Source organism: Pinus tabuliformis, chromosome 8 (assembly GCF_031772625.1).
Source record: "Pinus tabuliformis cultivar Carrire ecotype Pingquan chromosome 8, CPIR1, whole genome shotgun sequence".
Classification (NCBI taxonomy): domain Eukaryota; kingdom Viridiplantae; phylum Streptophyta; class Pinopsida; order Pinales; family Pinaceae; genus Pinus; species Pinus tabuliformis.
This window is the reverse complement of record NC_142294.1, coordinates 1,978,980,795-1,978,993,071: the sequence shown is the minus strand read 5'-3', so window position 1 is coordinate 1,978,993,071 and position 12,277 is coordinate 1,978,980,795.

Below are 12,277 nucleotides of genomic sequence, written 5' to 3'. Positions count from 1 at the left end.
TTTAAAGCACACTTAGTATGTTTATCCTAATATATTTAAATATAAACAAAAGATTATACATCAACTTTATGAAACCACTAAATAGTAAATTCAGAACTTTTCAAAATATATTAAATAAAATTCCGATACAAACATTATGGGAAGTATCTCTAGTACTTGAATTCACATGATAGAGCATGTTTTCTCGTGTTGATCCCACGATTTAAACTTCAAATTTCCATTGAAAAATTCCTTTCAAACCATTGACGTAGCAAAATACACGCTTGAGCCACCACCCGCAGAACACCAAAGCTAAATCACACCCACGAACCCATGTAGATGACACGTCTTTTGAATGATACTTGGACTCAACCCCATGCAAACATTCTTCCTCTCTCACTATTATTCTATTTCCCCATAACCCCCAAGTTTTATCCACACAAAGCCAACCCTCTTGGGTAGTTCAAATTACTAGGCCTTGGACTTTTTTTTAATATGATAATCTAATTCTTTTATATTTTGGTTTCTTGGGTTAGAATTCAACAATATTTTTTTTTCTTCGCAAAATCATAATTTTTTGTAATTTAAAACATGTTTTTAAATACATAAATAAATTTAATACCATAAAAATATTCGATAACACTTGAATTATATAAATTTTATAGTTTTAATTTATAATTAATCTCAATTAAATTAAAAGAAACACAAACCAAACCAAACAAAAACATACCAAAACATAAAAAAAGAGAGAGGAAATAAACCTTTATTTTAACACCCACACTTCTATTTATAAGTTAATCAATTTTTATGAAATTGATGTATAGAGCAAGTGCATCCAACTGGCTTAAACAATGTGCACTTCTTGTGTGTATTCTTCCTCAATTGCAGAGTTAGCCATTGAACAACAAATAAGTGTGCTTTTTAAAGATGTTGTAACACGTATCTATAAAAAAAGGTAAAATTGAACTTATTAACCCCCAAAAGAGCTCTTAAAATCACTAGAAAAATAATCAATAAAAAAATTATACTTCTACAAGATATATATAATAAATATAATGAGTCAAAATATGAAAAATAATCACCTATAATTTGATGTGCTCTATCAAGATTCTAAAAATTTAGAGTCTCAAACTTCACCAAGAAAGCTATAGTGAAAATTCCAAGATGTCTCTTTCAAAATTGATTTCAACATTAGTCACCATAGAATATATCTACAAAAATATAGTCAAATAGAACCTAAAATTTTGACCACCTATGATATAATATTTTTTCTCATTATTCATAAACTTGGTTTGATTTTGTTTCATTGTCTATGCATTTCGTTCTTGTCCTCACTTTAACACCTCCTCATGTGATAGCCAAGGGTGGAAAAATTCGTGGTAGCAGTCAAACCCACATACCAAATGGGGCTCCTATCCTAAATGGTACAAGGTATAATTGGGAATTCACACTGGGTAGACCCCCTAGTTGTTGGCAGTAGATTCCATCCCATCAACAGAAGGCAAGGTTAATAATCCTAAAAGTTAGGTCTTTGGCTAGAATATAAGCTCTTGCTTTCTTCAATATATCTCTTGAATCCTATGGTTTCCATGCCAAGAATATTGGACTTCATTCAAATATTGGGAATGCCTATCTCTTTGAGTAACCCAATGACATAGTCTTGGAAAAGCTTCATTGTCAAAATTAAATCCAAATTCCATCATTAGGGATCCCCATGGTTGAATCTAGCAAGTTGAGTTGTTTTAATAAAATCAATCCTTATAATAGCTCTCTCAACCTTTTAGTGCTCCACTCGGTTGACTCCAATAGAAATAATGCATGAAAGTGCTCAAGAAGTTAAGACTTTTTTATTCTAAGGATGGAGATCAAACACAAAAAAGTTTCATTTTCTAAATTAGAAAATTGTCAGAGCTCCAAAAGATAGAGGTGGCTTGGTGATCAAAGACCTATCTCTTATGAATTCAATTTTGGGAGCTAAGCATATATGGACGTTGATAACATGTAGGTTGGAATAGTGGAAGAAAGTTCTATATAAGAAATATTTTAATGGAAGTTGAAAAATATGAATAGACGTTTGACTGGATAACAAAGATGGATCACAAATATGGAAGCTTCTCAAAGAAATAACTTCCATCATTCGATCCAAAATAACTTGGATCCCTAGCAATGGCAAGATTATCTATATCTAGAAAGATGACATCATGGGAAATCAACCTCTTGAACAAAATCATGATTTGCTTCCTTTGAAAATATGGATGGACAAATCAAAACTTCAATACTCTATTTAATATTTCTCTTATGTCAATGAATTTTGGTTGTTGAAAAGGTCAACCAATCGGATCACCTCCTCTCCTTCTTCTTCCCCTTGCTTCAAATCTTCTTAACACTCTCAAATGATGTGTTGTATGGGATCTAAACATACTATATCAAAGGGAATGGGGAGCTTCATAATACTAGGTAAATGATGGCCACCTCCATAAGCTTCTCTCGCTTCCCCTACCTTAGCATCCACTTGTCAAGAATCAAGTTTCTCACACTAATAGTCTTGGACCCCTAGAATTAATACATTTTGTTGGATCATAGTCCATCATAAGATTTTAACAACAAAAAACCTAAAAAAAAGGGAACATGAGGTTCTTTGTAGTCTTCCTTATTCCTTTCTAAAGAGGAATCAATTTATCATCTTTTCTTTGATTGCAATTTTAACAAACAAGTTTTTCAAATTTACTTTGCTAGTCTCAACCATCTATTACACATGCCTAGCTCATGGAGGGAAATGTTTTCATTAGGGAGCAAAATTTACAAGGGAACTTTAAAAAACAATACTATTCTAAAATCACTATGGACTCGACTTCTAAATATTATTTATTGCAAAATTTGGTTGGCTTGTAATCGGGCCATCTCCACTTAGGAGCTAGGTAACCCCAAATTAGTAGCTAAAGTAAAATGACTTCTTGTGAACATATATATTGAGGAAGTAAGGGAAAGTTGTCTCAACAAACATTGGATCCAAATGAGGAACATTGGTTCCATCAATTCTCTCTTGGGACTCGGAACATCAACTCAAACATTTATAAGCCAAATTTAAGCATTCCATGGAATCTTCCTATGGATGTGAAAGAATTTCAAGATCGGCAAGTCAAGTGAAGATCCTTGATTCTTTTCTTTGAAGGGGTGTCCAAAGGAAATATAGGGGTGACAGGTGTCAAGGGATCATATTTGATACCAAGTAAAAAGTTGAAAATACTTTTCCAAGGGAATAGGAATCTCCACAAAGAACCAATCCAAAGCCCATGCTATTTTCCAAGGTTTTCTCCTAGCAAAGGAATATAGTATAAAATATTTGACTACCATAGGATATTCAAGCATCATTATCAAATTGTTGGTCATGAAATCAATCTAGTTTGATAACAAACTTGCTCTAATCCATAAGGAAATTAGCAACCTACACAAAGTCTCATACTTCCAAATCTTGAGTTAATTCAATTCCCAAGTTGATTTCCTAACTAACGAAGTTATCTCTCTTAATCAAGGGCCTTTGTGGAAAAATGGGGGTTGATTTCATTACACAATCTCTTAAGTCGTTATGGTTATGAAATGAAATCATATCAAGCCTCAAGCACGATGATGCAATCAAAAGGACAAGCCCCCTCCCATTCACATGTTCGAATTAAACACAATCATATCAAGTGAAGTCTTCATTGGGATTTATAGTTGATGAATTGGGATAATAAAGTAGTGCATAGAAGAAATTTATAATGGACCTTACGTAGTAATAGTTTCTCTCGTTCTTTGGTTGGGATATTGGAATTTTGGTTTGAAGGCTTCAACATCAGGGACTTTTTAGTAGATAGCAATTATTTTGCTCTAATTCTTATAACTTGTTTGTGTTCTAGTCCTTGGAATTTGTCATCGTGCTTTAGTTTTGGCTTATAGTGTGGTTTCTATAGGAGTTGTCTTTAGTGCGACTTTTTGGAAGCTTTTCTGGTGGATTTTTCCAGTCTAATTTCTTTAAAATCTGGCAGGAAATCATTGAAATCACAAGTTTGATGGGTAACCCTGCACAATAGAAGTGCCCTAAGGGCTTTTCAGGGTGCTGAATCCATATATATAGTCGAAAAACTAGTTTAAATAACACAAATCAAGATTTCATCACAATTTGTATTTGGATGATGGTGTTCCCTTGAGCGGGGCCTTCCTTGCCTACTTTCAATCTGGTGACCTCGGCCGCACAACTCAGCATAGCTTGGGAACGGAGGGCGGCAGGCTGTGGACACCGGGGCAGAGTGGAGTCTCATCTCCTTGCAATATCGACTTTGTTTAAAGGTATGACTTAATTGACTGGTTCAGCAATCCATGAAGAACTGAACAGGGTGAAAAATACTTATACACATTCCTTTTCTCCTTGTCTTCCAGGTCAAATCCCTTTCCAGCCAAAGACTGCACCTCCTGTTTCATCCTGCACCATCAAGAAGGTATTTCTTTGTGGCCTGCACTGTCCCAGGTCTTACAGCTCCAGGTTGCCTAAACAACTTGCCTTGCCTCCTTAATTTTTCTAGAGAATCTCTCCTCCTGGAACTTGGAAGTTTATTCCACAAGCCTCTCTTGATGGGCCATGTTGCATTGATACTCCAAAATTGGGAAAGATAGATTGCTCCTTTGGTGCTTCCTCTTTGTCCCCTGTTTGATCATTCTCTTAGGTCCCTTCCTACCTCTGGTGTCTTCTGTGCTTTACTATTATTTGGGCATTTACATATGCATTTCTTCTCCCCACCAATTTGCACTTCTCAGCAAATTCCTTGGCTCTCATGACAATTCCTCCTCATGGCTTTACAATTCTTGCGCAACAAGATTTCTCCCTCTTTGAGCTGGCCAAGAGTATTCTTATTAAATTTATAGCCTTGCATGGCTTTTTCCACCCTTTGAAATTATTAAGCTGAACTACTTTCAACCTTGGAATTCTATGTGGTATCTCTCTCATAAATTCTCAAATTAAAACAGGTCCTTCTAAATTCCTCCTCATGGCTTTACAATTCCTACGCAACAAGATTTCTCCCTCTTTGAGCTGGTCAGGAGTGTTCTTATTAAATTTATAGCCTTGCATGGCTTTTTCCACCCTTTGAAATAGTGAATTTGTGTTTAGGTCTGATCCTTCTATTCCTCCTCTATTGCAATATTAGCCAATAGGTCTCCTACCACATTTCCTTATCTCTTTACATACTGGAAGCTGACCTCCTTAAACTTTCTAACTGCTTCCCTTGGCCAAGTGAGTTGTACTTCTAAATGCAATGCAAGATTTTTGTTTTGGTTTAAATTTTTAAAACAAATTGTAACATTTCGCTAGAACATGATCACATGCAAACCCAGATGCATCCTCTAAATTCATGAAGTACCAGGGCCTTTGTGAAGGTACTTTGGACCACTACCAGATGAGGTTCCTTGACTTTGTGATGTAATTTTATCTTTTACAAGCTATCCTTATCTGGAAAACACGTGCAATTCACAATAATTAGGAATTCTATACAAAAGTTCATCGGGAAGGTTGGAATCACATTCTCCACACTGCATTATTCATTGTCTGAATAGGCTTAGGAATACAAAATACCATTGCATTTCTCTTGCACTACTTAAGGTCCTCTTTCCATTTCTCATCCGATTTCCTTCAAGAATGTTGTACAGACAGTGTGACTCATCCACTGGTGGACACTTCATTAAAGTAGGCACTCGAAAACCGTGTTTTTGATAACTAGATATGGATAGATAAAGAAGAAAGTAGGCCATCTAGCATGAGAACTATACTGCAATAGCAATTGTCCTGCTGGAAACAATGCATGAAAATTTATAAGTCCCTATTGATGGCTTGATTAAAAAGCAAATAAATCTGGAACATAGATGCAGATGGAACAGAGTCAACATGTTAATCGCAATAAAGATAGAAGCCCCCTTATATATCATAACTGCGTGCAAGGGGAGAGAAAAATCCCAATGTCCAATGCGCTGAAACACAGACTTAGAGGCTTTGGCCATTTGCAGTAAGGCCCATTCTGTGGCATGGTACGAGGCTTGCAGGAAAGTCTGTTGTTTTTATTTCTATTAAGGGAATCAATAACTGAGTGGATTCATACCCGCTAGGCATGGGTTTGAGTCCATTGGGCTGCCACTATAAACCCTAGGTCCCATGGAGAGGCCCAGCCACACAAAATAGTTAAGTCTGTGAATTCAAATCGAGGCGGGAGCATTAACCCCCTGAGCTTTGTCCTCTCAGTCTAACCCCTGGGGCCCAGAAGTCTGCTATTGTTGAGTCACAAGCAGCTTTGAGATAATAATGACTCATATGCTTCGAGATCTCCTTTTCTCTGGCAGAAGCTCGTCTTCTTTTTTATGCCAATGTTTGCATGCTTAGATGGTTGATTAAAGCTGGCTCCAATTTGAATATACATGAATTGAAAATCCTAATTAATGACTAGAGTCATGGACGAAGATTTTCTGAAGACGAAGCATTATTGAGGAAAGCATTATGTGGGAAAGCATTATTGAAGTTTCTCTTGATTATAGCCATACTCAAGTCATTGTTTGTCTGATTTGGTGAATATATAGTATTTGGGTAAATCTCTGGTAAATGGGCTTCCACTTCATTTGTGGACTTCTAGGTTCTATATTAGACCATGTGAAAGGAGGTAGAACACCATGTAATTCTTACTTCCCAATGTCAATAATGGACATACAAGTCCCATCATCAAACATTTATCTCAGATTCAGAAAGAGCATGATGATATGTTGCTAATAAAACAATGTAACTGTATTTTTCTGCTTTGGCAGTCTTTTTGTCATTCTTGGAGGCAACTAAAAGACAATGAATCGTTCTTCTGTGTTCTAAATTTCTAAACTATGTTCCTGTTTGTTATAACAAGTTAGCTTTCCAATTGCAGTGATGGAAACAACCACATTGCTAACTGCCAATTGCAGTGATGGAAACAGGTACATTGCTAACTCTTGGTTTGCTCAACCTGCTCCAAAAGATCATCCATGGTGCTCCATGCCAAACCATGCTATGACTCCCCATATCTCTGGGACTACAATAGATGGCTAGGTGTCATATTTCATCCAATTTCACCCCTTTGTTTCTAGCAATTTCTTTGATTGACAAACGTACCTCATAAATAATTCAAAAAGTCAATTATATTTCGTCATGGTCCATTGCAAAAAGCTTTAATGCTGTCATTAATTCATCATTTTTGTCATCTTTGGAAGCAGAAAATAGGAATCATAAAAAGTACAGAGATATTCTTGAGAGTTTTCTGACTAATTGTTCATAAAATCTCTACTTCAGATAATGTATGCAGCTGGAACGCAAGGTATTCTAGACAGATACTTCAAGGGAGAAGATTTTCCTTCGCAAAATTATATTGTGAAGGAAAGAAAGTTGGCTAGTCAATACCTATAAACAATTCATGTTGGATGCTAAAGCAGATGATTCATCTTGTTAAAGGCTGCTTTATTTGGAATAACAAGCAAGAGCCAGAGAAGAGCTCGCTTCTCTCAAATAAAACAATGCATCAAATATTGGACTCTCAAATACATTCCTGAGACCAATGATGGTTCAAAGCATTATGTAGGAATGAATGATAAAAGATTAGCATGAAGCTCATTCCATCTTATTGATTTTATAGGTTAGTAGTTTTGAAATAAACAAAATCTAAGATAGAGTGAAGTCAGTTCTTTAGTCCTTTGTGGCTATTGATGCATGAAGTTGGCTCACAGATATTTCCCTTCACAGAATTATATTGTGAAGGAAGGAAAGTTGTCCAGTCAATACCTATAAACAATTCATGTTGGATGCTAAAGCAGATGATTCATCCTGTTGAAGGCTGCTTCATCTGGAATAACAAGCAAGAGCCAGAGCAGAGCTCGCTTCGATATAGTCTCTTCAATACGACATTATTTTTAATATAAATGGTTTGCCAGGCTTTTATCCTAATAAGTACCACATCATTGTTATCCTAATAAGTATTTTTTTGACTCATATAATCTTATTTTTAATATAAATGGTTTGCTTGTCTTTTAATGGCAGAGTGTTTGAGTGCCCATCCATTTGCGGAAATCTCAATGGGAGAACCTTTAAATTATATGGGGGGGCATCCATGACAGAAATCATTACTTGTCCTTTAATGACAGGGAGTATACGAGCTCATCCATTACATAAAGTTTATGGGGGAGTTGGATGTTTCATTTAGATCTGAATATAAGTTCTTTTACATATGATATGAAAAATTGATTTACTTCTATTTTTGTTTTCTGTATTTCAGCTTTTTCACACACTATCCTTTTGTCTTCCAATTCTGATTTACAGTCTGTTACATCCAAGTACAAGTTAGTTTTAAAAAACTGAGGTGCATGGCAAGTGCATGGAGTACTATAACATTTTATTTAACAAATGTTTAAAAAAAATACTATAGCAACTTTTTATCCTGTTCATGGAAAAATATCTCGACAAAACCAAAAAACATCATCAAAATAAGTGGGTTACTCAAAAATGTTACAGCAACAACTTGAATCCACATTTTCTACGACCTTGTACCCTTTCCCTTGTTTGATCAAGTTAACGGATTATTATTCCCTTACAAATGGACTTTTTGTGATCCATTGTGTAAACAATGATCTGCTTGTTATAATCTAAACAAGTAATTTTTTTACAAAATATTTTGTCAATCACCAGATCTCTTTGATTTTTAATGTGGTATATGATTCATTTTCAACAGCTAAAAAAATGGTGTAGCCAATTTGAGAAAGTAGATAACCCTTCATTACTGTCTTACTGTGCACAAGTTCTGCTGTTTTAACTGAATGATTACATTGTTATACCTGTTGGTGTAAAAGCCAAGGTTGTATCATATCACTTGATAAGATGTTCAAGGTAGCCAGTTGGAGGAAATGGATGGCTCTTGAAGGCTTTTTTACTGTGGACCAATGCTGCTGTTTTAAATTGAAACGTTACACCGTTTACTTATTGGTGCAAGGCTGCATCAGATCAGATACTTATTGGTGCAAGGCTGCATCAAATTTATCTGTTTGTTTTTAGTGAGCATCATATTGGAACTCAGAAAAAATTATATATGCATTAAACAAATTAGGTACATCTAACCAAATGTATAAGAAAATGGAAATGAAGTCCATGGTAGACTCTCCTCCAAAAGTTCTCTATTTTGGTGTTGTTACATCCAAAGTGCTTATTGATGGTCAAGAAAGGCATATTTAAGCAAAGAATAGGGCAATTTTATAGAATCTTCCAAAAACTCTATGCTTTGAACCAACTCTATCAAATACAGATATGCTACCTTAACACTTAGAAACAAACATCAAAAGTTGTCTTCTATAATATATGCATAGTGCCTAGTCCTCTCAAAGTTGTATCATATTTCAAGGAACCTATTTGGGAAACCCTGTCCTTGATCAAACTCATTAGATCTACCTGATTAACATGTAGAATACAAAGCTTTTTCAGGTCTGGAAATGTATGTACTATTCTTTTTAGCTCATTATCTAACTCATAAACCATTTCAGAATCCGTTCGAATGCAATCAATAACGTCTATGATAGATTTGGACATCTCAATATGATGAAGTTGTATCATGTTCTTTTGACAATAAAAAATGGATGAAATAGTATTTGAGAATTCATTGAGATTGGTATGCAAAGAATTTTGCATGCTACTTGTTTCTTTTGCTGAAGGATCTCCACATCTTACAAAACTTCTTTTCACATTCAAGTAAAATGACAGATCACTGGATACAAACATAGAGTTGAACAATTTACAATTCCTGCGCAACAAGATTTCTCCCTCTTTGAGCTGGCCAGGAGTATTCTTATTAAATTTATAGCCTTGCATGGTGATCCGGATTTAAACAGGAACACAACAAATTACAGAGATCACCATATACACAAAGATGCAGCGGAAATAATACTTCATTTCATTAATGGAAAATACTGAAATATGCTTACAACCAGAAATGGAAATAAACGAGCTAGGGCGATGGTAGCTTATCTCTGAGAAGAGATGTGATGGCTACATGCCTCTGAACTCTGTTACAATGAGGCTCGAAGGCCTATTTATTGTTGAGAAACAATGGAAAACCCTTAACATTCCAAAACCTAACCCTAGGAGATGAAACGCCAAACTGTGGGCCCCGTTTGGGGGTAAGTTGGTACATCAACTTCCCGGGGTCGTAACTTTGGCATATGATCTCCGTTTGACGCATACAATAGCTCATTAGAAAGATCTATCCGAGCACTATCATTGTTGGAACGGGAAACTAGACCCATGTTGCCCTCGGATTCCCCAAAAAACGTCGTTTAGGGCCTCAAAACGGCTCCGGAAGTTCAGGACCCGAAAAACTGCTAAAAATAGTAAGTTGTGCTACAATTAAGGAAACTGAAAATGCTGAGAAAGACAATGGTGGGGGTCCAGGTGGACTTGGCAGGTGGCCACCAATATCCACCTGGATCATTCCTCCCCCCTTAGGAAGCAATGGTCCCCATTGCGTTGAGCTCCTCCATGAGATGAGGAAACTTCTGCTGAACTTGTTCCCTGGTGAGCCACTTGCCCTGCTGAAGGAGTTGGCCTGCTTTGACAACTCGATACAGTTGGATATTCTGTTGGCGAGTGTTCTTGATCTGTGTGTCCATGATCCGATCAGTTGCAGCTTGTTCCATGCAATCTGGATTTAATTCTGTGGGTTTGAGCTGTTCTGCAATGTCGGATGTGTCTAGCAATGGTGGAAAGTATGGCTGAAGGCGGTCCACATTGAACACTGGGTGCAGGCCAAGGAATGGGGGAATGCTGAGCTCAAATGCATTGTCTCCCATAGCCTTAGTAATGGTGTAAGGACCATATCGGAGTGGTCTCAATTTCCAATAGGCTCCAGTAAGGCGTTCCTTTTGCAAATGCAACCAGACCTTGTCGCGCACCTGAAACTTGTGTGGCACCCGATGTTGATCATGTCGCTGCTTGTACTTGGCATTTGATTTCTCAAGAATGTCATGGACCAGCTGGCGAATATGTTGGATGCGCTCAATGAAGTTGGTGGCCTTATCTGTTTCGGACTGGACATGAGCTGAATTCATGTGAGTAGCTGCAAGTGGCATGGCCACATCAATGGGGCATAGTGGCTGGAATCCCAAACCCACCTGAAAAGGGCTATGGCCAGTGGAGCTGTGAAGAGCTCGGTTGTAGCTGTGCTGAACATAGGGGAGGCTTTCGTCCCATGTGCGTGGATGCTTTGAGTTATACATGCGCAGAATGTGCACAATCATCCTATTGACAACCTCTGTCTGGCCATCAGTTTGAGGATGGAAGGCTGTGGACTTCGTGAGTTTGGTGTCCAACATTGACCAGAGACTGGACCAAAATGTGCTGAGAAACCGACTGTCCCGATCTGAGATGATAGACTGTGGGATCCCAAAGTGCACCCACACTCGTTCAAAGAAGAGTTTAGCAGTGGCTTCTGCTGTGATATTCTTCTTGCAGGCCACCATAATGGCCATCTTCGAGAACCTGTCGACGACCACAAAAACACAGTCATTTCCATGCTTAGTGGAAGGAAGGCCTGACATGTAATCCATGGAGATGGATTCCCAAGGTCGACTAGGGGTAGGCAACGGGGTATAGAGGCCGTGCTTCTTAATGGTCGGTTTGGCAATGGCACAGGCAGTACATGATCGGATGTACTTCCCAACATCCTGTCGAAGATTCGGCCAATAGAAATAATTTTGCAGTACTGCCACTTTTTTCTCGACCCCGAAATGCCCAGCAGCCCGATTGTAGTGTGCTTCCCAAATCATCTTGGCACGCTCGCTTGAAGGAACACAAAGGTGACTGAGGTGGCATAATAGGGCATCCTGGAGGTGAAAATCTGCAACCTGCCGACCCTCCAAGAGTGTCTGGTATGTGTGGCCGAATTCTGGGTCGCTTTTGTAGAGAAGTGGCCAATCAGAAGTCTCGTGCCCACAAGAGTTGAGCACGGTGGTTAGCACCATGATCGGTGGTCGACTGAGGCAATCTGCAACATTATTGGTGCTGCCCTTTTTATACTTGATATTCAAGTGAAACTGTTGTAGGTATGTAGACCACTTCTGATGGCGATCATTCTGCAATTTCCCTTGGGTCTGTATGAACTGCAGAGGTCGGTGGTCTGTGTGGATGACCGTTTCCTTCCCCAATATGTAATGCTTCCATTGTCGGCAGGCCTGTACAATGGAATACATCTCTTTATCATAAGTGGGGTACTTCCGGACTGTGTCT